This window comes from Ranitomeya variabilis, chromosome 2 (assembly GCF_051348905.1).
Source record: "Ranitomeya variabilis isolate aRanVar5 chromosome 2, aRanVar5.hap1, whole genome shotgun sequence".
In the NCBI taxonomy this organism is placed as follows: domain Eukaryota; kingdom Metazoa; phylum Chordata; class Amphibia; order Anura; family Dendrobatidae; genus Ranitomeya; species Ranitomeya variabilis.
Genome location: NC_135233.1, coordinates 685,411,818 through 685,419,621, shown reverse-complemented (window position 1 = coordinate 685,419,621; position 7,804 = coordinate 685,411,818). Strand labels below are relative to the sequence as shown.

Genomic DNA, 7,804 nt, shown 5'->3' with positions numbered 1-7,804 from the left:
GTGGGCGGGACCCCTCGGCCTCCGATTTGGTGGGCGGGGCCCCTCGGCCTCAGATTTGGTTGGCGGGGCCCCTCGGCCTCCGATTTGGTGGGCGGGGCCCCTCGGCCTCCGATTTGGTGGCTGGGGCCCCTCGGCCTCCGATTTCGTGGGCGGGGACCCTCGGCCTCCAATTTGATGGGCGGGGACCCTCGGCCTCCAATTTGGTGGGCGGGGACCCTCGGCCTCCGATTTGGTGGGTGGGGACCCTCGGCCTCCGATTTGGTGGGCGGGGCCCCTCGGCCTCTGATGTGGTGGGCGGGGCCCCTCGGCCTCCGCTTTGGTGGGTGGGGCCGGGCCCCTCGGCCTCCGCTTTGGTGGGCGGGGCCGCTCGGCCTTCGATTTGGTGGGCGGGGCTCCTCAGCCTCCGATTTGGTTGGCGGGGCCCCTCGCCTCCGATTTGGTTGGCGGGGCCCCTCGGCCTCCGATTTGGTGGGCGGGGACTCTCGGCCTCCGATTTGGTGGGCGGGGACCCTCGGCCTCCGATTTGGTGGGCGGGGACCCTCGGCCTCCGATTTGGTGGGCAGGGACCCTCGGCCTCCGATTTGGTGGTCGGGGACCCTCGGCCTCCGCTTTGGTGGGCGGGGCCCCTCGGCCTCCGATTTGGTGGGCGGGATCCCTCTGCCTCCGATTTGGTGTGCGGGGACCCTCGGCCTCTGCTTTGGTGGGCGGGGCCCCTCGGCCTTCGATTTGGTGGGCGGGGCCCCTCGGCCTCCGATTTGGTTGGTGTGGACCCTCGGCCTCCGATTTGGTGGGCGGGGACCCTCGGCCTCCGATTTGGTGGGCGGGGACCCTCGGCCTCCGATTTGGTGGGCGGGGACCCTCGGCCTCCGATTTGGTGGGCGGGGCCCATCGGCCTCCGATGTGGTGGGCGGGGCCCCTCGGCCTCCGATTTGGTGGGCGGGGACCCCCGGCCTCCGATTTGGTGGGCGGGGCCCCTCGGCCTCCGATTTGGTGGGCGGGGACCCTCGGCCTCCGATTTGGTGGGCGGGGCTCCTCGGCCTCCGATTTGGTTGGCGAAGCCCCTCGGCCTCCGATTTGGTTGGCGGGGCCCCTCGGCCTCCGATTTGGTGGGCGGGGACTCTCGGCCTCCGATTTGGTGGGCGGGGACCCTCGGCCTCCAATTTGGTGGGCGGGGACCCTCGGCCTCCGATTTGGTGGGCTGGGACCCTCGGCCTCCGATTTGGTGGTCGGGGACCCTCGGCCTCTGCTTTGGTGGGCGGGGCCCCTCGGCCTCCGATTTGGTGGGCGGGGTCCCTCTGCCTCCGATATGGTGTGCGGGGACCCTCGGCCTCCGCTTTCGTGGGCGGGGCCCCTCGACCTTCGATTTGGTGGGCGGGGCTCCTCGGCCTCCGATTTGGTTGGTGGGGCCCCTCGGCCTCCAATTTGGTGGGCGGGGACCCTCGGCCTCCGATTTGGTGGGCGGGGACCCTCGGCCTCCGATTTGGTGGGTGGGGACCCTCGGCCTCCGATTTGGTAGGTGGGGCCCCTCGGCCTCCGATTTGGTGGGCGGGGACCCTCGGCCTCCGATTTGGTGGGCGGGGACCCTCGGCCTCCGATTTGGTGGGCGGGGCCCCTCGGCCTCCGATGTGGTGGTCGGGGCCCCTCGGCCTCCGCTTTGGTGGGCGGGGCCAGGCCCCTCGGCCTCCGCTTTGGTGGGCGGGGCCGCTCGGCCTTCGATTTGGTGGGCGGGGCTCCTCGGCCTCCGATTTGGTTGGCGGGGCCCCTCGGCCTCCGATTTGGTTGGCGGGGCCCCTCGGCCTCCGATTTGGTGTGTGCTCTGCCTGGGGCCACTGTGCTCTGCCTGGGGCCCCATATGCTGCCTGGGGCCCCTGTGCTCTGCCTGGGGCCCCATATGCTGCCTGGGGCCCCTGTGCTCTGCCTGGGGCCACTGTGCTCTGCCTGGGTGTAGGACACTGGTGACGTCACTTATCTCCGGACATTAGCTCCGGACATTAGCTCCGGACATTAGCTCCGGACATTAGCTCCGGACATTAGCTCCGGACAAAGCCACGGAAGTTGGCACAAATTGCAGGAAGTAGTATTCTAGGCAATTATATATTAGATTATATCAAGTCATGTATCTCCTGTACTGGATACAGTTTTAAATTACATGAATACATTTTTTAAAAATATTTTCAGCTAGATTTATTAAAGAGGTTGTATGGGACTTTTACATTGGTGGTGTATCCTTGGGATAAGTTATCATAATTTGGTTGGTGAAGGTACAACATCCAGCACCCTCGGAGATCAGTTGCTCCCGGTGCTGTTGTAAGCTGGATGTTCTTAGCTGCAAAGATGAACAGCATAGGTCCATCAGCAGTATAGTAGCCATGGCCGGGTACTGCACATCTGCCCCTTATTGATTCTATTCTACGGACACTGTTATCACTGCATGTGTTGGCAATGAATTTTACAATCTGACTTCACTTGTAAAGAATAATTGATTTCCATGGCTTCAGCAGAACACCAACCTCAAGCGCTGCCTGGTGGGGTGTGATAACAGGCGACATCTCGTAGCAGCTTTGGGCCTAGCTGGTTTGACGCACATCCCTTGCATGGTGCATGTGCGGAATTTGGCGGTGCAGATCTTCATGAAAAGCTACCCTCATATGTCTTCCCGCGCGTCACCTCACACGCAATGTACCAACAAGGTGGAACTACACCTTTTTTCACCGTAAGCAATATATATAAAATGCCACAAAAAACTGATCACCGACCAAAGTATTACGTCAATAATATTTAGAGTAAAGCTTAACTTTTAATAATGTATAATATAAAAAAGAGACAAACGAATATATGGCCAAAAAGACAACTTCTGCTGTTTGGCTATGATAGAGAAGTGCAAGGTATCCCTAATGTCCACCTATTAATCCCCTACCTTGCAGCAGAGGTTGGCACCCTAGGACCTGCGCAGTGGCACCCTTGCTCAATGTAAATTATTATGCAAATGACATTTTTCTCAGATTTTCCTAAATGGTCGGTGCAAATGACAGTCAGTCTAATAAAAGTCATCACCCGTTAGAGTATACATCGAATTTTATTGAAGAAACCTCCCAATGATAACAGTATAATCTCCAAAATGAATAAAAACTCAAAATGCACTGTTCCAAATTATTAGGCACAGTAGAATTTCTAAACAATTGAAAAACAATTTTTTCATTTTTTGGTTATGGTCTGTTTTTGTATATTCAATTATTCAATATATAAATATATATATATATATATATATATATATATATATATATATACTGTATATATATATATATATATATATATATATATATATATATATATATATATATATATATATTTATTTAAATTACCTGGTGCTTACATCTCTTTTTGCAGTGAATTGTATTCGGAATAGGTGCAATCATTATGGCTATTGTGGCTATCTGTCTATTATAATAACCCTTATTTTTTTGGGATATGTGCAATATATATGTGTATATTTATTTTTATTTTTTGCACCTTATACCCTCAATCTGAATATATTTAGTACATTTCTGTGACATTTCACCTTGCATGCTTTTCTGAATTGTTGTGTCTACTGTCTGACTCTTTTTCTCTCCTTCACTTTTTTGACATGGAACTCCACCTTGCATATGCTGCAGAGACTGTGTGAACAGCAGCAGGAAATAGTGGAGATTCAGCTGCAGCACGCACATCTGAGTCGCTCTGCAGAACAATCACTTCACCACCAATGAGTGGGCCTCCATGTGGGATGTGTGTGCTGTGTGGTGCTGCTTCAAATACTCCACAAACATGGCCAGTGCTGATGATGCTATTAACAACATTACTATACCACTTCTATGCCTGTTGGAAAAAACAATTCAGGCGATGATGGATAACGTGGTGGCACAGGAGGAAGAGGAGCAGTGTCAACTCACACCGTTATCAGGCCTGCCATCCACACATGGCTCTGAGAGTTTGTTACTGTCCCAACAATGGCCAGGTACACAACTGTCCAGCCAGGAGACAGTTTTGGAGGAGGAGGAAGAACCATGTTCATAGCAATATGGCACTCAAAGCGGTTCATGGGTACCCTGGAGATTTGCTGTCCTTATACAGAGGACCCAGACCGTACACCTCCCACCAAGGACAGCTTGTCATTGCTTCAGGGCAGCCTGGCACGCATGAGCCAATACATGCTGCTATGCCTGCGCAATGGACACCAAGTTGCCTGTATTGTTACCAGTGCTGATTATTGAGTGGCCGCCCAGCTGGATACCCTCTACAAGGACAACGCACTATCATTACTTCCATCACTAAAACAGGATCTTAAAATACGTGAATACAAGCGCATGCTGGCATAGAAACTACTGATGAGTTTCCCACCTGACAGCGGGGCTCAGTTAAAGAAGAAGACTGAGGCCAATGCTGGGAGGTTTAGCATGGCCGAAATGTGGCAAAACTTTCCCAGCATGCCATAACATCTGGCACCACCATTTGATACAACCCGTATTAGCAAGAGGCAAATTACAACAACATGGTGGAAGAGTACTTGTCCACACGTCTCCACAAACTTTTTTCTGTGTTCTTTTAAGTCATTTCCTTAAAAAAACAAAAAAAGCAAAAAAAGACTAAGATAAAAGAACCCCACCCCCATAGAAAACACAAAAACAGTGTTGGATTACTCCTCCCTTGCTTTTTCCATCTACACATCCATCTCCTCCTCCACTTGGACCTCTGCTTCCTCGTTCTAGATTGTTATTTTGGTTTTAGCCACCCTATGCTGTTTTAAGTCAGTTCCCTAAAAAAAACAAGAAAAAAGCAAACACCCCCCTCCCCAAACAACACAAAAACAGTGTTGGATTACTCCTCACTTGCCTCTTCCATCTACACCACCACCTCCTCCGCCTCCTGGTTCTAGATTTTTTTTTTGTTATTTCTATGTTCTTTTAAGTCAGTTCACTAAAAAAAAAAAAAAAAAAAAGAGAAAAGAAAAAAAAATAATGCAAGAAAACAGCACACAAAAACCAGTGTTGGATTCCTTTTCCCCTAACTCTTCCACCTACACTACCACGTACACCTCCACATTTTCCACCTACTCCGCCACCTCCTCCACTTGGACCTCTGCATCCTGGTTCAAGATTATTACTTTTTATTTCTGCTCTGCTTAGAGTAGAGACAGGACATAGCTGGAGTGAGGGACAATATTATGGTTTCTGTGTGCGCACCTTTCCAAAAAGTCTCTGTATGTGTACTCCCGTGTCTGTGATAGTACTGTGCGTACCCAATTTTTTTTCTAATCTCCAATCATGTCTGTGAGAGTAATATGCCTAAAAATTAATTTTTCTAATCTACAATCATATCTGTGGGGGTACTTTGCCTAAAAAATACTTAAAGAAATGAGGAGAGCATCAAATATTGGACATGGCCGTCAAGTTCTTGATTTTTGTCATCTTGTTGTGTTTCCTGTTGTCTAATATTGGTATCATCTGTTGGAAATGAGTGATCATTCTGTTCACATACATCTCTTCCACAGTCCATCACTTGATAGCTTTTTTTCATACATTCATTGAGAGATTCATGTTTTTTAGAGTATCTGTAGTCAGAAATTCATCAAAGAAGGCAAAATTAGCAGATTTAATGACCATTCACAGTTTCACTGTACCATTCATGTGTATGCGGTAGTGGTGGGAGACTTTAGTGTACGCTATTGGAGCTGAAATTACCGCTGCTGCTGTCACCAAATTTGTCCTCCAATAGATGCTCATTAAAGGATTTAAAGTACTCTTCCAATTACAGAGCCTCTAAATAGTAATGGCTGGCTATTTTGTCTTGCTACATCACCTGCCGAGGAGTGGTTCATTTGTGCTACTGCTAACCTCCTTGGACGAGGTACCCGTTTATCAGGCTCCTTCTCCGGAATTAAACTCTGATTCTCCATTACCCATGGTCACCACACCATGGAACAGAGCCCGTACAGCATGAGGGATGAGGGGGTGAGCGGAAGGTAGAGAGGTTCGCTGTGAGGGCAGGTCCTGAAATGGCATGGGTACAAACACACATTATGCAGGGAGGGTGAGGTGACTGGCCTCAAGAGGACACCACAGCTGCCCTGCCTCATCATACACTACATCCACGGCAATGCACTGGGTCGCTTGAGAGTGAGGTGAGGAGTGGGGGCCTATGCGGCGCTTCTGTCAGGCTTATACCTGCCTCTGCTGCAGGGGGTACTTTTTATTATGACTGTATGTTTAACAAAATCAATTAATATAGATATGAAAACCCCCTAAAAGTTCTGAATTAAAATTTTGAAAAATGAAATGTAAAGGGTTTTTTTTATATGTGATAATGATATTTTAATGACATCTCAACAGTATATTTTTCTTTTAAACATAATAAAAGTATAAAAGTTGACTCAGGGCCTCTTGGTGCCAATACACACACCTTACAATATAATCCCACTCACATTCTGGCACAAGAAAGATGTTGAAAGAGCAAAATAATGGCAAGTTTACAATATTCTGAGACATAATTAATTTTGTGCCAGTGTAGAAATGCTTACCATTTACAAATGCAGTCTAAATGAATCAGACGAAGGCCAAGCTTAGACATTGTTGGTGGTGGCGTTTCTTTTAAAATAATATTAACCAATGTATTCTTTTCATGTCAAATACAAACTTTGGATCCTATAGTTTATGCATATTAACTTTTGCCCCATGTATATGTAAGCAGGTTGCGGGATGCAGTGACGGACAGGAGGCAGAGCAAGGGTTAACAAGTTTAATAACAGGGGAATACTCCACGCAGGGAGGTAAAGGGTTAAACAGCATAAAGGGAAAAGGATGTTGGGAGGTAAAGAGTGAAACAGGGGAGTCAGCAGTTTAGATGGCAAAGGATATTGTAAGTAGAACCACGGTTCAGATAATTGCAGTTCTTGTTCCGCCAACTGTAACTCCTGCTGAGAACTCAATGGTGCTGTGTCTTTTCCAGTAAAGTCCTGCAGGCATCAAAGGCCCGTCTTCTGGCGACAGTGGTCGGTCTCCGGTACCTTCCACTGCCCCTAGTCCATATGCTGCCGTGGCTAATAAGGGTACGAGCTACAATACTGTACGAGCCCAACGTGGCTCTGCAACTATATATATATACTGGTGGTCAGGCATAGCTGAGGCACAAGCAGGCGGATATGGCTGCGACACAGGCAGGAATGCATGGCTGAGACACAGGTCGGGCATGGCTGAGACACAGGCAGGCATGGCTGAGACACAGGCAGCCCTGGCTGAGACACAGGCAGGCAGGCACGGCTGAGACACAGGCAGGCGGGCACGGCTGAGACACTGGCAGGCGGGAATTTGTGGCACTCTGGCAGGACAGGCGGACACAGCTGGTACTCCGATAGGACAGGTGCTGACTAGGTAGGGACCGGAATACAGGCAGGTATATGGAAACAGATAGGGACCTGTTCAGACAAGGGTATATGGGAACAGGTAGGGACCTGACCCGCAGGTTGCAGAATGGATGTAGAGCAGGACCGCAAGGAGCGAATGAAAAACAGAACCACAGGAGGCAGAGCTAAGAGCGGAAATGTAGGAGGCAGAGCTAAGAGCAGAGCCACAAGAGGCGGAGCTAAGAGCAGGGCTGAAGGTGCGGAGCAGAGAGCAGAACCGCAGGAGGCGGAGCTAAGAGCAGAGCTGAAGGGGGCGGAGCAGAGAGCAGAACTGCTGGAGGCAGAGCCAAGAGCAGAACCTCTGGAGGCGGAGCCAAGAGCAGAACTGCTGGAGGCGGAGCCAAGAGCAGAACCGCTGGAGGCAGAGCC

The 7,804-nt window shown here is 50.0% G+C and overlaps 1 pseudogene; it reads right to left on the bottom strand.

Moving 5' to 3' along the window:
* Positions 1-5,696: 5,696 nt before the first annotated feature.
* Positions 5,697-6,060, bottom strand: LOC143810882 (18S ribosomal RNA; annotated as a pseudogene).
* Between the last annotated feature and the right edge of the window lie 1,744 nt (positions 6,061-7,804).